Source organism: Sus scrofa, chromosome 9 (assembly GCF_054392235.1).
Source record: "Sus scrofa isolate SSC_HxYL_T2T_F1_AM1 chromosome 9, Sscrofa_HxYL_maternal_Yorkshire_Landrace_v2.0, whole genome shotgun sequence".
In the NCBI taxonomy this organism is placed as follows: Eukaryota; Metazoa; Chordata; class Mammalia; order Artiodactyla; family Suidae; genus Sus; species Sus scrofa.
The window spans coordinates 3,124,818-3,143,584 of NC_139391.1; the positions used below are offsets into that span (position 1 = coordinate 3,124,818).

General features: G+C 41.0%; 1 protein-coding gene, 1 long non-coding RNA gene and 1 pseudogene across 8 annotated transcripts in view; 2 read left to right on the top strand and 1 right to left on the bottom strand.

Moving 5' to 3' along the window:
• The window catches only part of LOC146399656 (uncharacterized), a 186,081-nt gene that overhangs the window by 150,610 nt on the left and 16,704 nt on the right, over nt 1-18,767 (bottom strand). The gene's annotated exons all lie outside the window — the stretch shown is intronic.
• Nucleotides 1-18,767, top strand: part of LOC110255361 (interferon-induced very large GTPase 1) — a 51,514-nt gene that overhangs the window by 21,694 nt on the left and 11,053 nt on the right. For 2 of the 6 annotated variants that reach the window (XM_021062330.2, XM_021062331.2), the window contains one exon: nt 8,403-8,634. The exons of 2 other annotated variants lie outside the window; for them this stretch is intronic. The gene's annotated coding sequence lies outside the window, so the exon portion shown is untranslated. The remainder of the gene's footprint in view (nt 1-8,402; nt 8,635-18,767) is intronic. 2 more of the 6 variants (XM_084974820.1, XM_084974821.1) reach the window with 1 other exon arrangement.
• LOC110255362 (cellular tumor antigen p53 pseudogene) lies at nt 4,545-5,353 on the top strand (annotated as a pseudogene).

Genomic DNA, 18,767 nt, shown 5'->3' on the forward strand with positions numbered 1-18,767 from the left:
CTGAAGTTTATATACAGTATTGTTGTTGACAATATCATAAGCATTAGATATCCAGAATTTATTTATCTGCTGACTGTAAGTGTGAACCCTTAAAAACATCTCCACAATTCCCACACTCGCCAACCCCCGGTAACCATCATTCTACTCTAAATTTTTACAAGTTTGGCTTTATTGGGTTCTACATATAAGTGACATTGCATAGTAAGAGTCTTTCTCTGCCGACGTCTCCCTTAGTGCAATGCCCTCATCCATATCATAAAAAATGGCAGGATTTCATTCTTTCTCATGGAGACTATATATCTCTTCACTATCCATTTGGCACTTGACTGACACTTAGGCTATTTCTACATCTTGGCTGTTGTGAGTAATGCCGTCATAAACATGGAAGTGCATGTATCTCTTCAAAATCCTATTTTCAGGAGAAGGATCAAGATGGCGGAGGAGTAAGAGGTCACACTCACCTTCTCCCACAAACACACACAAAAAAACCTCAACTACATGTAGAACAATTCACACAGAACAACTGCTGCAGGCTGGCAGAAGAACATACACCTCCAAAAAGGGCACGAAACCCTCTACATAACTGAGTAAAATAAAAGAAAAAAAGAGAGAGAGAGAGAAAAGGAATCAGGAAGGGACTGGCACTCCTGAGAGGAAGCTGTTAAAGAGAAAAGGAACCCACACCCTGAGAAGCCACCTTATTGATGGGGAGATAAGCCGAGACAGAGGGACCTCAAAGTCACCAGGAAAAGCACAGCAGCTGGGCTGAGGAGGCCAAAACAGAGTGAGAGCCGCACAGATCATCTGTACTACTACCCTACATGCCACAGCCTGAGACACTCGGGCAGGGGCTGGGCACTGAGACTCCGGCTCCAGAGGTCAGTTCCAGGGAGAGGACTAGGGCTGGCTATGTGGAGACAGCCTGAGGGCCTAGAGAGCAGTGCGCCATGGGATGGGGAGCGGAACGCCACAGCCGAGGAAACCTGGGAGGAGGTCTGGGCCCACAGGAGAAGCAAGGTGCCATTGTTGGGGATGGCGAGAGGAGGAGGGGCAGACCACCCCGGGAATCTCTTTCCCTGCACACATGTGGACTCTCAGAGAGCAGGGCACCACTGGTGCAGGCTACAGGTGGCGAGAGGCCACTACTCAGACTACAGGAGACTGGCTGCCTCTTGGGCAAGCTATGGGTGGCCAGGCACCTCTTGTTTGAGCCAAGGGCAGCAGGGGGCTAAGCTGGACACGGCACCTCTTGCATATTCTACAGGTGGCAGGGACAAACCACAGCAGTCATCTCAGACACCAGAGGAGGGTGTGGCCTCCCGCCTCCAGGGATCTATGAACAGGCTCCATCTGCACCCCAGTCACCTCAGAGGTCGGCAAAAATGAGGGCACTGCAACTGAGCACCATCCATTGTTGCTCTCACACCCCTGGGAACACACCTGCCCTGCTGCTGCCACTGACAAATGCTCTGAGCAGTGCCCACACATACCTGATCACTGTCACTTCCCAGGACCCTGCAACTAGGAGGAACCTGTGCAACACCTCCTGCATGGGCTAAGTGGGATGGGGTGTTTCTTGTGTGGTCTGCAGGTGGCAGGGGCAAACCACTGCAATTATCTCCAAGTCCAGAGGTGGGTGTGGCCCACCACCACCAGGGGTCCATGAACAGGCACCACTTAAGTCCCCAGTCACCTCAGAGGGCACCACAGAGAAGAGCATTGTGGTCAAACACCACCCATTGTTGCCCTCACTCCCCTGGGAACTCACACACGCTGCTGCTGCCACTGCTAAATGCTCCAGGCACCACCTAAATCTGTCTGAGGCTCATTACCACTTCCCAGGGCCCTGCAACTAGGAGTAGCCTGCATCACCTTCCTGCAGGTCCTTGCTACTGTCAAGAGCCCAGCAACAAGGCACTGACTACTACCATGCCAATTGCCTCCTTCTCCTTGGAAACACGCTCAGCACCCTATAAAGGGGATAACAGCCTGCTCACACCGAGGAAAGAGATGGCAAATATCCAAACTCTCATGCCAAAAATAAATAGTAACCCCCCCCCACAAAATACAAAAGAGATCTCCTGCATAGAAACATCCCTCCAAGACTACAAAGTTGGTTTCCATAAACTCACAGAAAACAAAAAATATAAGCAAAGTGAAGAAGTTCAGGAACCATTCCCAGTTAAAGGAACAGGACAATTCACCTGAAGCAGCCAACAATGAAACAGATTTCTGCAGTCTAACAGACACTGAGTTCAAAAAGGAGATAGTGGAGTTCCCGTTGTGGCTCAGTGGTTAACGAATCCAACTAGGAACCATGAGGTTGCAGATTCAATCCCTGGCCTTGCTCAGTGGGTTAAGGATCCAGCGTTGCCATGAGCTGTGGTATAGGTCGCAGACATGGCTCAGATCCCGCGTTGCTGTGGCTCTGGCATGGGCCAGCAGCTACAGTTCTGATTCGACCCCTAGCCTGGTAACCTCCACATGCCGCGGGAGCGGCCCCAGAAATGGCAAAAAGCCAAAAAAAAAAGGAGATAGTGAAAATACTGAGGGAATTAAGGGTGAATATTAAGGAATTAAGATCAGATATAAATAGTAATGCAGATTACTTTAGAAAGGAACTAGAAAATATAAGGAGGAGCCAAGAAAAATTAGAAAATTCATTTGCAGAGATGCAAACTGAATTAGAGGCACCAAAGAGCAGAATGAATAATGCAGAGGAACAAATCAGTGACTTGGAAGATAGAATAATGGAAATCACCCAATCAGGACAGCGGACAGAAAACCAAATGAAAAAAAAACATGAAAACATGAAAAGCAATATAGGAGATCTATGGGATAACAGAAAGCAGGCCAATCTATGCATAATAGGGATTCCAGAAGGAGAAGAAAAAGAAAAGGGAATTGAAAATATATTTCAATATATAGGAAATTATGTCTGAAAACTTTCCAAATCTAAAGGAAAACAGATATCAAGATACAGAAAGCACAGAAGGCCCCAAGTTGAACACAAACAGGCCCACACCAAGACATATTATAATGAAAATGGCAAAAGTTAAAGAAAGGATTCTAAAGGCAGCAAAAGAAAAACAGAGCGTCAATTATAAGGGAACCCTCCTGAAGGCTATCAGCTGATTTCTCTACAGAAACACTACAGGCCAGAAGAGAATGGCAAGATATATTCAAACGTCTAAAAGGGAAAAATCTGCAGCCTAGAATACTCTACTCAGCAAGAATATCATTTAAAATAGAAGAAGAAATAAAGAATTTCTCCAACAAACAAAAACTGAAAGAGTACTGCAGTACTAAAACCATTCTAAAATAAATACTGAAAGGGCTTCTCCAAATTAAAAAAAAAGAATAGGATGGAGGAAATCACAATTGTAAAGCAATCACTTAAGCCAGTATTCAGACCTAAAAGGAAAAAAAAAAGAACCTATTGTAAAAGTGATGATAAACACAAGGAACATCAAAAGGAGCAACGTGAAGATGTTAAAAAAAAAAAAAAAAGGACTTCAAAATCATAAAGTGTGGGGAAGGAAAGTAAGAAAATCTAGATTCTCTTTTTTAGAATATGTTTGAGTCTCTATGACTATCAGGCTAAAGCAAAAAGACATAGGAAGGGGTTAACATACTTGAAAAACAGGGCAACCACAAATCATAAACCAAACATTACATTCACAAAAAACTAAAAGGAAAAGGACACAAGCATAAGATAAAAGGAAATCATCCAACCAGAAAAAGAAAGGAACAAAGGAGAAACAGAATCAACTGGAAAACAACGTTTAAAATGGCAATAAATACGTATTTATCAATAATTACCTTAAATGTCAATGGACTGAAGGCTCCAATCAAAAGACATTGAGTGGCAGACTGGATGAAAAATCAAGAGCCTACAATATGCTATCTACAAGAGACTCATCTTAGGGCAAAGGACACATAAATTGAAATGAGGGTTAAAAATTTTTTTTTAATTTAAACAAATTTTTTTAATTTTAAAAAATAAAATAAAAACTAAAAAATTAATAAAAATAAAAAGTAAAAAATAAAATATATTAAAAATTAAATTTTTAAAAATTAAAAAAAAAAAGTAAGGGGATGGGAAAATATATTTCATGCCAATGGACAAGACAGGAAGGCAGGAGTTGCAATACTCACATCAGACAAAATAAACTTTAAAACAAAGGCCATAAAAAAAGACAAAGAAGGACACTATTTAATGATAAAAGGATCCATTCAAGAAAACGATATTATAATCATCAATATGTATGACCCTAATATAGGAGCAACCAAATACATACAACAAATACTAACAAACATAAAAGGAGAAATTGATGGGACTACAATAACAGTAGGAAACTTTAACACCCTCCTCACGTCAACAGACAGATCCTCTAGACAGAAAATCAATAAAGCAACAGAGATCCTAAATGACACAATAGAAAAGTTAGACTTCATTGACATTTTAAGGACATTATATCCAAAAAAAATCAGAATATACACTATTTTCAAGTGCACATGGAACATTCTCAAGGATGGGCCATATACTGGGGCACAAAAATAACCTCAACAAATTTAAGAGTACAGAAATTATTTCAAAGATCCCCACCACCCTGGGGTGGTGTGGGCAGAGGGGGTCCCTCCTGCCTCAGGGCTGGGTGACCCGTGCTTGGGTGTGCTCATGCTGGATCCTGGCATTTCTCCCCACAGTAGCCACAGTGCCCTCCAGGGAGCTGCAATGGAGAGGTCACAATCCAAACCATGCGTGGAGCCACCTCTGAGTCAGGAGACATTTTCAGACTTATGGAAACTACTTCCTGAAAACAACCTTCTGTCCTCTGAGCTCTCCCTGGCAGCAGTGAATGCTCTGCTGCTGTCCTCAGTCACAAACTGGCTGCATGAAAATCCAGATGAAGCCTCCAGAATGCCAGTGCCTCTTGCAGCAACAGCCCCCACCTCCTGGCCCGTCGTCCTTTGTCCCTTCCCGGAAGACCTACCTGGCAGCTGTGATTTCTGTCTAGGGTTCCTGCATTCTGGAACAGCCAAGTCTATAACATGCATGCATTCCCCTGTCCTCAATAAGCTGGCCAAGACCTCCCCAGTGCAGCTGTGGGTCAGCTTGCCAACCCCGCCCAGCACCCATGTCCACGCCATGGCCATCTATAAGAAGTCAGAGTACATGACGGAGGCATAGAGGTGCTGTCCCCACCATGAGCACAGCTCTGACTATAGCGATGGTCTGGCCCCTCCCCAGCATCCTATCCAGGTGGAAGGGTACCACCCTAAGTGGGTATAGAAGGAACATACCTTAAAATAATAAAAGCCATTTATGACAAACCCATAGCAAATATAATACTCAATGGAGAAAAGCTGAAACCCTTCCTGCTAAGACAAGGAATCCCACTCTCACCACTCTTATTCAACATACTGTTGGAAGTCCTAGCCACAGCAATCAGACAAACAAAAGAAATAAAAGATATCCAAAATGGAAGACAAGAGGTAAAATTTTCACTCTATGTATGTGACATGATAATGTATACAGAAAACCCTAAGAACGCCACACAAAAACTACTAGAACTGATCAACGAATTCAGCACAGTAGCAGGATACAAGATTAACATTCAGATATCAGTTGCATTTCTGTAAACCAACCATGAAATATTAGAAAAGGAATATAAAAATACAATACCTTTTCAGGAGTTCCCGCCGTGGCGCAGTGGTTAACGAATCCGACTAGGAACCATGAGGTTGCGGGTTCGGTCCCTGCCCTTGCTCAGTGGGTTAACGATCCGGCGTTGCCGTGAGCTGTGGTGTAGGTTGCAGATGCGGCTCGGATCCCGCGTTGCTGTGGCTCTGGCATAGGCCGGTGGCTACAGCTCCGATTCAACCCCTAGCCTGGGAACCTCCATATGCTGCAGGAGCGGCCCAAGAAATAGCAACAACGACAAAAAGACAAAAGACAAAAGACCAAAAAAAAAAAAAAAAAAAAAAAAAAAAAAAAAACAACACCTTTTCAAATCACACCCCCAAAAATTAAATACCTGGGAATAAACCTGACCAAGGAGGTGAAAGACTTATATGCTGAGAAGTATAAAATATTAATCAAGGAAATTAAAGAGGATTCAAAGAAATGGAAAGATATTCCATGCTCCTGGGTTGGAAGAAATAACATCATAAAAATGTCCATACTAACCAAAGAAATCTACAGATTTAGTGCTATTCCTATCAAATGACATTTTTCACAGAACTAGAACCAACAATCCAAAAATTTATATGGAACCATAAGAGACCAAGAATTGCCAAAGCAATTCTGAGGAACAAAAACCAAGCAGGCAGCAGAATTCTCCTAGACTTCAGACAATATGACAAAGCCACAGTCATCAAGACAGTGTGGTACTGGTACCAAAACAGACAGACAGACAAATGGAACAGAAGAGAGAACCCAGAAATAAACCCAGACACCTACAGTCAATTAATCTTCAACAAAGGAGGCAAGAACATAAAATGGGAAAAAAACAGTCTCTCCAGCAAGTGGTACTGGGAAAACTGGACAACCACGTGTAAATCAGTGAACCTGGAATACACCCTCATCACACTGTGCACAAAATAAACTCAAAATGGCTTAAAGACTTAAACATAAGACAAGACACCATAAAATTCCTAGAAGAGAACATAGGCAAAACATTCTCTGACATCAACTGTACAAATGTTTTCTTCAGTCAGTCTCCCAAGGCAATATTAATAAAAACAAAAATAAACCACTGGGACCTAATAAAACTTACAAGCTTACACAACAAAGGAAACCACTAAAAAAAAAAGACAACCAACCTATGCAATGGGAGAAAATAATTTCAAACAATGCAACTGACAATGCCTCAACTTCTAAAGTATACAAACAACTTGTACAACTCAACAGCAAAAAAACTAACAATCCAATGGAAGAATGCACAGAAGACCTAAATAGACATTTCTTCAAAGAAGATATACAAATGGCCAACAAGCACATGAAAAAATGCTCAACATCACTGATTATTAGAGAAATGCAAATCAAAACTACTATGAGGTACCACCTCATATCAGTCAGAATGGCCATTATTAACAGGTCCACAAGTAACAAATGCTGGAGAGGGTGTGGAGAAAAGGGAACCCTTCTACACTGTTGGTGGGAATGTAAATTGGTACAACCACTGTGGAAAAAAGTATTGGGGTTCCTCAGAAAACTAAATATAGAACTACCACATGACCCAGCAATGCCACTCTTGGGCATATATCCGTACAAAACATTCAATGAAAAAGTTATATGCACCTGTATGTTCAGTGCAGCACTATTCACAATAGCCAAGACATGGAAACAACCCAAATGTCCATTGACAGATGAATGGATTAAGAAGATGTGGTATATATACACAATGGAATGCTACTCAGCCATAAAAAGAACAAAATAATGCCATTTGCAGCAACATGGATGGAAATAGAGACTCTCATGCTAAGTGAAGTAAGTCAGAAAGAGAAAGACAATACCATATGATATCACTTATATCTGGAGTCTAATATACAGCACAAATGAACCTTTCCACAGAAAAGAAACTCATGGACTTGGAGAATAGACTTGTGGTTGCCAAGGGGGAGGGGGGGGAGTGGGATGGACTTGGATGTTGGGGTTAATTAATGAAAACTGTTGCATTTGGAGTGGATAAGCAATGAGATCCTGTTGTAGAGCACAAGGAACTATATCTAGTCACTTGTGATGGAACATGATGGATAATGTGAGAAAAAGAACATATATATATATATATATATATATGTATGTATGTATGACTGGGTCACTTTGCTGTACAGTAGAAATTGACAGAACACTGTAAATCAACTTTAATGGAAAAATTAAAATCATATTTTTAAAAATCCTATTTTCACTTACGTTAGACATATACCCACAAATGGAGTTGCTTGATAATATTATAGTTCTACGTTTAATTTTTTTTTTTTTTTGTCTTTTGTCGTTGTTGTTGTTGTTGCTATCTCTTGGGCCACTTCCGCGGCATATGGAGGTTCCCAGGCTAGGGGTCTAATCAGAGCTGTAGCCACCGGCCTACGCCAGAGCCACAGCAACGCGGGATCCAAGCCGCGTCTGCAACCTACACCACAGCTCTCGGCAACGCCAGATCGTTAACCCACTGAGCAAGGGCAGGGACCAAACCCGCAACCTCATGGTTCCTAGTCGGATTCGTTAACCACTGCGCCACGACGGGAACTCCTCTACGTTTAATTTTTGAGGAAACTCTTTTTTATAGAGGCTGAATCAATTTACACTCACACCAACAGCAGGATTCTCTTTCCTCCACATTCTCACCAGCATGTGTTTTCTCATCTTCTTGATGATAACCATTCTTTTTTTCTTTTAGGGCCGCACCCACAGCACATGGAAGCTGTAGCTGCCAGCCTACTCCATAGCCACAGCAACACTAGATCCAAGTCACATCCGCAACCTATGCTGCAGCTCGCAGCAGTGCCAGATCTTTAACCCACTGAGCAAGGCAAGGAATCAAATTTGCATCCTCATGGATACCACTCAGGTTTTTAACCCACTGAGCCACAACAAGAACTCCCGATAAGAAACATTCTAATGAAAGTAAGGTAATGTCTCACTGTGGTTCTGATTGTATTTCTCTGATGATTACTGGTGTTTGGCATAATTTCATATACCTGCTGCCCATCTGAATGTCCTCTTTGGAAAAATGTCTACTTAGTTTCTCTACTCATTTTTCATTGACTTTTTTAGGGTTTTGCTATTCAGTTTTATGAGTTTCTACATGTTTTATTATGAAGTCTTTAATCAATATTTGGATGGCATATATTTTCTCCCATTCTGAAGATTACCTTTTCACTTTTTCCTTTTACTGTACAAAAAAAAATTAGCTTGATGTAGTCCTATATGCTCATTTTGGCTTTTGTTGCTCATATTTTGGTGTCATATCCCCCCCAAAAAAAATCATTGCAAAGAAAAATGTCAAGGAATATCTTTCCCATGTTTACTTTTATGAGTTTTACATTATCAGGCCTTCTGTTTAAGTCTTTAATCAATTTCAAGTTAATTTTTTGAGAATAAAGATAGAGTCCTAATTTCTCTTTTCTGCATGAGGTTATCTAGCTTTTCCAGCATCATTTCCTGGAGAAAAATCCATTCCTCACTGAGTGTTCTTAGCTCCCTTGTCAAATACCATTGATCATATATAAAAGGATTTCTTTCTGTGCTCTCTGTTTCATTAGTCTATTTGTCTATTTTTATACCAGTGCTATACTGTTTTAATTACTACAGCTTTGTAATATAGGTGGAAATCAGGAATTGTGATGCCTCTGTCTTTGTTCTTCTTTATCAGGACTACTTTGCCTGTATGGGATCTTTAGTAATTCCAAACATATTTTACAGCTATTTTTCATCACTTCAGTGGGGAAAAAAAAATGCCATGTGAATTATAATAAAGATTATGTTGAATCTATAGATGGCTTTGCATGGTATGTACATTTTAACAATATTAGTCCTTGCAATTCATGAACATAGGATATCTTTCCACTTATTTGTCTACTTCACTTTATTTCATCATTTTCTTTCTGAGTTTTCTGTACCTCACAGAGTTACCTCAAAAGAACTACTTTGAATTACTGATCATCTAAGTCACTAAATTTTGTGCCTTTGAGCTAGGTTATTGGAGAATTATTATTTTTCAATGTGAACTGTTTCCTTGATTTTTCATGTCCTTGTAGTCCTGCATTGTTGTTTTAGTTTTTGAAGTAGCAGACATATCCTTAAATCTTTACCATAAGCCTTCATGTGGAGTAATTCTGTTGCCTTTGTGTGAGTACACCTACTCCACTCTTCTTTCTGTATTCTATGGCAGAATTCTTAACTTTTACATCTTTTAAAAAAAATTTTTTAATTATTTCCCCAATACAATTTTTTTCTACTGTACAGCATGGTGACCCAGTTACACATACATGTACACATTCTATTTTTGCACATTATCATGCTCCGTCATAAGTGACTAGACATAGTTCCCAGTGCTACACAGCAGGATCTCACTGCTAATCCTTTCCAAAGGCAATAGTTTGCATCCATTGACTCCAAGCTCCAAATCCACCCCACTCCCTCCCCTTCCCCCTTGGCAACAAGTATATTCTCCAAGTCCATGAGTTTCTTTTCTGTGGAAAGTTTCATTTGTGCCATGTATTACATTCCAGATATAAGTGATATCATATGGCATTTCTCTTTCTCTTTCTGACTTACTTCACTCAGTATGAGAGTTTCTATTTCCATCCATGTTGCTGCAAATGGCATTATTTCGTTCTTCTTTATGGCTGAGTAGTATTCCATTCTGTATATATACCACATCTTCTTAATCCATTCATCTGTCAATGGACATTTGGGTTGTTTCCATGTCTTGGCTATGGCGAATAGTGCTGCAATGAACATGCGGGTGCATGTGTCTCTTTTAAGCAGAGTTTTGTCCGGATAGATGCCCAAGAGTGGGATTGCAGGGTCATATGGTAGTTCTATATATAGATTTCTAAGGTACCTCCATACTGTTCTCCATAGTGGTTGTACCAATTTACATTCCCACCAACAGTGCAGGAGGGTTCCCTTTTCTCCACACCCCCTCCAGCATTCGTTATTTGTGGACTTATTAATGATGGCCATTCTGACTGGTGTGAGGTGGTATCTCATGGTAGTTTTGATTTGCATTTCTCTAATAATCAGGGATGTTGAGCATTTTTTCATGTGCTTGTTGACCATCTGTACATCTTCCTTGGAAAAATGTCTATTCAGGTCTTTTGCCCATTTTTCAATTGGATTATTGGCTTTTTTTGCTGTTGAGTTGTATAAGTTACTAGTATATTCTAGAGATTAAGCCCTTGTCAGTTGCATCATTTGAAACTATCTCCTCCCATTCTGTAAGCTGTCTTTCTGTTTTCTTTTTGGTTTTCTTTTTTTTTTTTTTTTTTTGTCTTTTGTCTTTTTTGTTGTTGTTGTTGCTATTTCTTGGGCCGCTCCCACGGCATATGGAGGTTCCCAGGCTAGGGGTTGAATCGGAGCTGTAGCCACCGGCCTACGCCAGAGCCACAGCAACGCGGGATCCGAGCTGCATCTGCAACCTACACCGCTCACGGCAACGCCGGATCGTTAACCCACTGAGCAAGGGCAGGGACCGAACCCGCAACCTCATGGTTCCTAGTCGGATTTGTTAACCACTGCGCCACGACGGGAACTCCCTCTTTTTGGTTTTTTTAGCTATGCAAAAGCGTGTCAGTTTGATTAGGTCCCACTGGTTTATTTTTCTTTTATTTCTGTTGCTTTGGGAGACTGACCTGAGGAAACATTTGAAGGTTGATGTCAGAGAAGGTTTTGCCTATGTTCTCTTCCAGGAGTTTGATGGTGTCTTGTCTTATATTTAATTCTTTAAGCCATTTTGAGTTTATTTTGGTGCATGGTGTGAGGGTGTGTTCTAGTTTCATTGATTTGCATGCAGCTATTCAGGTTTCCCAGCAATGCTTGCTGAATAGACTTTCTTTTTCCCATTTTATGTTCTTGCCTCCTTTGTCAAAGGTTGATTGACCATATGTGTCTGGGTTTATTTCTGGGTTCTCTATTCTGTTCCATTGGTCTGTCTGTCTGTTTTGGTACCAGTACCACACTGTCTTGATGACTGTGGCTTTGTCATATTGCCTGAAGTCTGGAAGAGTTACGCCTCCTGCTTGGTTTTTGTTCCTCAGAATTGCTTTGGCAATTCTGGGTCTTTTGTGCTTCCATATAAATTTTTGGATTGTTTGTTCTAGTTCTGTGAAAAACATGATGGGTAATTTGATAGGGATTGCATTGAATCTGTAGATTGCTTTGGGTAGTATGGCCATTTTTACAATATTAATTTTTCCAATCCAGGAGCATGGAATACCTTTCCATTTCTTTACATCTTCTTTAATTTCCTTGATGAATGTTTTCTAGTTCTCGGCATATAAGTCCTTTACCTCCTTGGTCAGATGTATTCCCAGGTATCTGATTTTTGGGGGTGCAATTTTAAGAGGTATTGTATTTTTGTATTCCTTTTCTAATATTTCACTGTTGGTATGCAGAAATGTGACTGATTTCTGAATGTTAATCTTATATCCTGCTACTTTGCTGAATTTGTTGATCAGTTCAAGTAGTTTTTGGGTTGAGTCCTTAGGGTTTTCTACATATAGCATCATATCATCTGCATACAGTGACAGTTTTACCTCTTCTCTTCCTATATGGATGCCTTTTATTTCTTTTGTTTGTCTGATTGCTGTGGCTAGGACTTCCAATGCTATGTTGAATAACAGTGGTGAGATTGGGCATCCTTGTCTTGTTCCAGATTTTAGTGGGAAGGCTTCCAGCTTTTCTCCATTGAGTATTTATTTGCCGTGGGTTTGTCATAAATGGTTTTAATTATGTCAAGGAATGTTCCCTCTATACCCACTTTGGTGAGAGTTTTGATCATGAAGGGATGTTGGACTTTGTCAAACGCTTTCTCTGCATCTATTGAGATGATCACATGGTTTTTGACTTTTCTTTTGTTAATGTGTGGATAATGATCTTGATTGATTTGCGTATGTTGAACCATCCTTGTGAACCTGGGATGAATCCCACCTGGTGTATGATGTTGACTGATTTCCGTATGTTGAACCATCCTTGTGTACCTGCGATGAATCCCACCTGGTTGTGGTGTATGATCTTTTTGATATGTTGTTGCATTCGGTTAGCTAAAATTTTGTTGAGAATTTTTGCGTCTATATTCATCAAAGATATTGGTTGATAGTTTTCTTTTTTGGTGGTATCTTTGATTTTGGAATTAGGGTGATGCTGATGTCATAGAATGTTTTTGGGAGTGTTTCTTCATCTTCAACCTTTTGAAAAAGTTTAAGGAGGATGGGTATAATTTCCTCTTTGAATGATTGGTAGAATTCACCTGTGAAGCAATCTGGTCTTGGACTTTTATTAGCAGGGAGTGTTTTTATGACGTATTCAATTTCACTTCTAGTGATAGGTCTGTTCAACTGATCTATTTATTCTTGATTCAGTTTTGGCAGGTTGTAAGTCTCTAGAAAGTTGTTTGTTTCTTCTAGGTTGTCAAATTTGTTGGCATATAATTGCTTATAGTATTCTCGTACGGTTTTTTGTATTTCTGTAGTATCCATTTTGATTTCTCCTTTTTCATTTCTGATTTTGTTTATTTGGGTTTTATCTCTCCTCTTCTTGGTGAATCTAGCCAGAGGTTTGTCAATTTTGTTAACCTTTTCAAAGAATCAGCTCTTAAGAGTTCCCATTGTGGCTCAGTGGTTAACAAATCTGACTAGGAACCATGAGGTTGCGGGTTCGATTCCTGCCCTTGCTCAGTGGGTTAAGGATCCAGCATTGCCATGAGCTGTGGTGTAGGTTGCATATGTGGCTCGGATCCCACATTGCTGTGGCTCTGGCATAAGCTGGTGACTATGACTCCGATTCGACTCCTAGCCTGGGAACTTCCATATGCCACGGGAGCAGCCCAAGAAATGGCAAAAAGATGTCCCCCCAAAAAAAAAAAACAGCTCTTGGTTTGACTGATTTTGTCTATTGCTTTCTAAATCTCTATTTTATTGATTTCCTCTTTGATCTTTATGATTTCCTTCCTTCTGCTGACTTTAGGTTTTTCTTGTTCTTCTTTTTCTAATTCATTCAGGTGGTGGGTTAAGTTGCCAATTTGAGATTTTTCTTCTTGTTTGAGGAAGGCCTGTATTGCTATGAACTTCCCTCTGAGCACTGCTTTTGTGGCATCCCATAGATTTTGAGTGGTTGTGTCTTCATTATCGTTTGTCTCAAGGTATTTTCTAATTTCCATCTTGATTTCCTCATTGACCCATTGGTTTTTTAGTAGCATGTTGTTTAGTCTCCATGTAGTAGGTTTTTTCCCATTTCTTTCCCTGTTGTTGATTTCTAGTTTCATGCCATTGTGATCAGAGAAGATACTTGAAATAATTCCTATACTCTTAAATTTGTTGAGGTTAGCTTTGTGCCCCAGTATGTGATCAATTCTTGAGAATGTTCCATGTGCACTTGAGAAGAATGTGTATTCTGATTTTTTTGGGTGTAATGTCCTGAAAATATCTATTAGGTCTAACTTTTCTATTGTTTCCTTTAGGACCTCTGTTGCTTTGTTGATTTTCTGTCTAGAGGAACTGTCCATTGATGTGAGTGGGGTGTTAAAGTCTCCTACTAAGATTGTATTCCCATCAATTTCTCCTTTTATGTCTGTTAGTATTTGTTGTAGGTATCTGGGTGCTCCTATATTAGGGGCATATATAATGATGATTGTAATATCCTCTTCTTGAATGGATCCTTTGACCATTAAAATAGTGTCCTTCTTTGTCTTTTTTTATGGCCTTCATTTTAAAGTCTATTTTGTCTGATATGAGTCAACTCCTGCTTTCCTGTCTTGTCCATTGGCATGAAATATCTTTTTTTTTTTTTTTTTTTGTCTTTTTGCCTTTTCTGGGGCCGCTCCAGTGGCCTATGGAGGTTCCCAGGCTAGGGGTCGAATCAGAGCCGTAGCCACCGGCCTACGCCAGAGCCACAGAAACGCAAGATCCGAGCCGCGTCTGCAACCTACACCACAGCTCACGGCAACACCGAATCGTTAACCCACTGAGCAAGGGCAGGGATTGAACCGGCACCCTCATGGTTCCTAGTCAGACTGATTAACCACTGCACCACGACGGGAACTCCGGCATGAAGTATCTTTTAACATCCCCTCACTTTCAGTCTATATCCTCCAGTCTGTATCCTTTGCCCTAAGGTGAGTTTCTGCTAGGCAGCAGATTGAAGGTTTTTGCTTTTTTATCCAATCTGCCACTCTCTGTCTTTTGATTGGAGCATTCAGTCCATTCACATTTAAGGTGATTATTGATAGATATTTATTTATCGCCATTTTAAGCCTTGTTTTCCAGTTGACTCTATGTTTCTCTTTTCTTCTTTTCTTTTTTTGGTTGGATGGTTTCCATTTATTTTATACTTGAGTATTTTTCTTTTCAGTTTTTGTGAATGTAATGTTTGGCTTTGATTTGTGGTTGCCCTGATTTTTAAGTATGTTAACACCTTCCTATATCTGCTTACTTTGGCCTGATAATCATATAGGCTCAAACACATCATTAAGATAAAAAAATATATATATATTTGTTCTTACTTCTCTTGCATTGCATGATTTTGATCTTTTTTTTATTAACATCTTCATGTTTGGATCTGTATGCTGGCTTATTTAAGTTACTGCTTTCCAGTTGTGGTTTCATCCACCCTAGTTCTTCTTTTTCTTTTCTTTTCTTTTTTTTTTTTTTTTTTAGGGAAGTCCTCTCAGTATTTCTTTTAGAATGGGCTTCGTATTGCTATATACTCTTTCAGCTTTTGTTTGCTGGTGAAATTCTTTATTTCCCCTTCTATTTTAACTGACATTCTTGCTTGATAGAGTATTCTAGGTTGCATATTTTTTTCCTTTCAGTGCTTTAAATATATCTTGCCACTACCTTCTGGCCTATAGTGTTTGTGTAGAGAAATCAGCTGATAGCCTTATTGTGGTTCCCTTATAATTAACACTTTGCCTTTATCTTGCTGCCTTTAGAATCCTCTCTTTAACTTTTACCACTTTTATTATAATATGTCTTAGTGTGGGCCTGTTTGGGTTCAATTTGTTTGGGGCCCATGTGCTTCCTGTATCTTGATATCAGTATCCTTTAGATTTGGAAGGTTTTCAGCCATAATTTCTTCAAATATATTTTCAACCCCCTTTTCTTTTTCTTCTCCTTCTGGAATTCCTATTACGCATAGATTGGCCTGCTTTATATTATCCCATAGGTCTTTTATATTGCTTTCATGTTTTTTCACTTGGTTTTCCGTCTGCTGTCCTGTTTGGGTGACTTCCATTTTCTATCTTCCACATCACTTGTTTGTTCCTCTGCATTACTCACTCTGGTCTTTATTGCCTTTAGCTCGGTGTGAATCTCTGCAAATGAATTTTCTAGTTTATCTTGGCTTCTCCTTATATTTTCTAGCTCCTTTCTGAGGGAATCTGCATTACTATTCATATCCTCTCTTAATTTTTTTAGCATTTTCAGTATCTCTCTTTTTGAACTCAAAGTCTGTCAGACTGCAGAGGTCTATTTCATTGATGACTGCTTTAGGTGAATTCTCCTGTTGCCTTAACTGGGAATAGTTTCTGAGTTTCTTCACCATGCTTGTTTTTCTTTTTCTGCGAATTTGGGGAAGCCAAACTGTAGTTTGGCACAGTCCAGGATGGGCTGGCGGGGCCGGCTCCATGAGGGTGGGGCGTGGGCACTGGGAGTACGCGAAGGTGCTGGCAGGCTGGATCCACATGGGCCGGGCACAGGCACCAGGAACGCACAAGTGTGCCGGCAGGGCAGGATCTGCACAGGCAGGGTGCAAGCACCAGGAAGGAGTGCTCAGCTCTCTGCGATCCAGTGGGCAAGTGTGCACACTGGGGCCCAAGGAGTTTTCTATGGCAGCCTGCCCCTCCTCCTCTCCCCTTCCCAACAGTGGTGGCTTGCCTCTCCTGCAGGTCTGGACCTACTCCTGGGTTCCCTCTGCCATGGCTTTCAACTCCCCAGCCCTTAGCGTACCACTGCCCCCACCAGCAGCACACCACTTCCTAGTCCCTTAGGCTGTCTCCATACCACCAACCCCAGCCCGCTCCCCAGGACTGACCTCTGGAGCCTAAGTCTCAGTGCCCAGCCCCCACCGAGCATCTCAGTCTGTGGTGTCTGTGCCAGTGTCAGATGGTCTGTGCATCTCTCTCTCTGCTTTTTGGATATCAGACCTGCTGCTGTGCTTTTCTCGGCTTTGTGGAGTTCCCTCCAACTCAGCTGATCTCTCCATTGGTTAGGTGGCTTCCCAGGGTGTAGGTTCCCTTTCTGCTTCACAACTCCCTCACTGGAGTGTTAGACACATCCTGATTCCTTTTCTTTCTTTATTCTTCTATTCTATGCAATTCTGTTGAGAGTTTCTTGCCTTTTTGGAGGCTTAAGTTCTTCTGCCAGCATTCAGCTGATGTTCTGTGTGAATCATTTTACATACAGATGTGTTTGGGGTTTTTTTAATGTGTTTGTGGAAGAGGGTGAGCATGTCCTCTTACTCTTCCGCCATCTTGCCAGCCCCCCCTTAACTTTTATATCTTCTCTGGTTCTTACAACTCACCAGGCTGACTACTAGAAACTTCTGTTTTCTAGAAGGTGGCAATATACCTCAAGTATGTGGTTTCTCTCTTCCCCAAAAATCCCAGCCTATTTTCTGATAGCACTCTATTTCTCAGACTAGCCCTTGCTGATAAACTCAGGAGTGCACACAAGTATCTGGCCACAGAGTTGGAGGAGTTGCAGGTTTACCACTCTGGAGATTAGGGGTGCCCACACCCCTAGAGGGCAATCAAGTAAAGTTCTCTCAAATATTCATGGGGAGACTTCCTGATGAAGTCCTGAGAAAAATCAGCAGGAACTGCATCCCTTAAACACCCTTTGATATTCCTGTCTCTGATATTTCCTATCTCTCCCGTCCTGGCAGTCACAGAAGTCCTGCCTCAGTACTCGGGGTGCTGCTGGAGAGAAATGGGTTTCACCTGCCAGGTCCCAAATAACTCGGATAGCTGAGCATTCAATAATGATTCTCCTTTTTCCCCCTGGAGTGGTCACTGTTACCAGATAGTTTAGCTTCATGCAATGTCACCAAGCTTGTGCTGGAATCTCCCCTTGGGAAGAATGGACTTCTCCTAATTCTTTCTTATTTGTGGATATATGCCTGGGAAAGCACTCTGTAGGTTTTTCCCATCTGTGAAGTTGGCTCTGGGGAAGGTTCACTGACTCCCTTCTTTCTACAGCCTATACCAGATGCACAGGTGGGCAAGACTCCTCCTGCATCCCTTGGCATGTAGTCTAGAGCCCACAACACCCAAAGAGGCATTTTTGTTCATGAATGGATGTCAAATTTGTTGTTTTAAAGGGGGGACAAAAAGGAAGAACAACTTTTTTTTTTCTAAGGGCTGCACCTGTAGCACATGGAAATTCCCAGGCTAAGTGTCAAATCAGAGCTGCCAACCTACACCACAGACATAGCAATGCCAGATCCAAGCCATGTCTGCGCGCTACACCACAGTTCACGGCAATGCTAGACACTTAACCCACCAAGTGAAGCTAGGGATCAAACCCACAAACTCATGGATACTAGTATGGTTCATTACCACTGAGCCACAATGGGAACTCCAAGGAAGAACATCTTCTGTTACCATGACATTGACATTTATAAGTGTGCTTTAAAGGACAGGAGTGTAAATAAACAGACTAAGAAGTGACAGACAGGAAGGGAATCATTCAACACATATTTGACAGAAACTAATGGAGGAAAAATAGATGGAAGTACCAGTCCTTAAAAAAAAAATCTAGTTATCAAAATCATAAATGTTGTTGAACTCCAACCCTCAGCTTAATGTCCTTCATACAACTGGTTCTACATGATAAGAGTGCCAAAAGCCAGGTTATTAAAGTTGCAGCTCACACCGTGAATCAAAAAGGAAATCCACGTTGAGATGACGCAATTGTTTCTGTTTGTATTTCATTACTCTAGAAGGTGGATCTGAAAAGATACTGCTATAATTTATGTTGAAGAGTGTTCTGCCCATGTTTTCCTCTAAGAGTTTTATAGTATCTGGTCTTATATTGATTTCTCT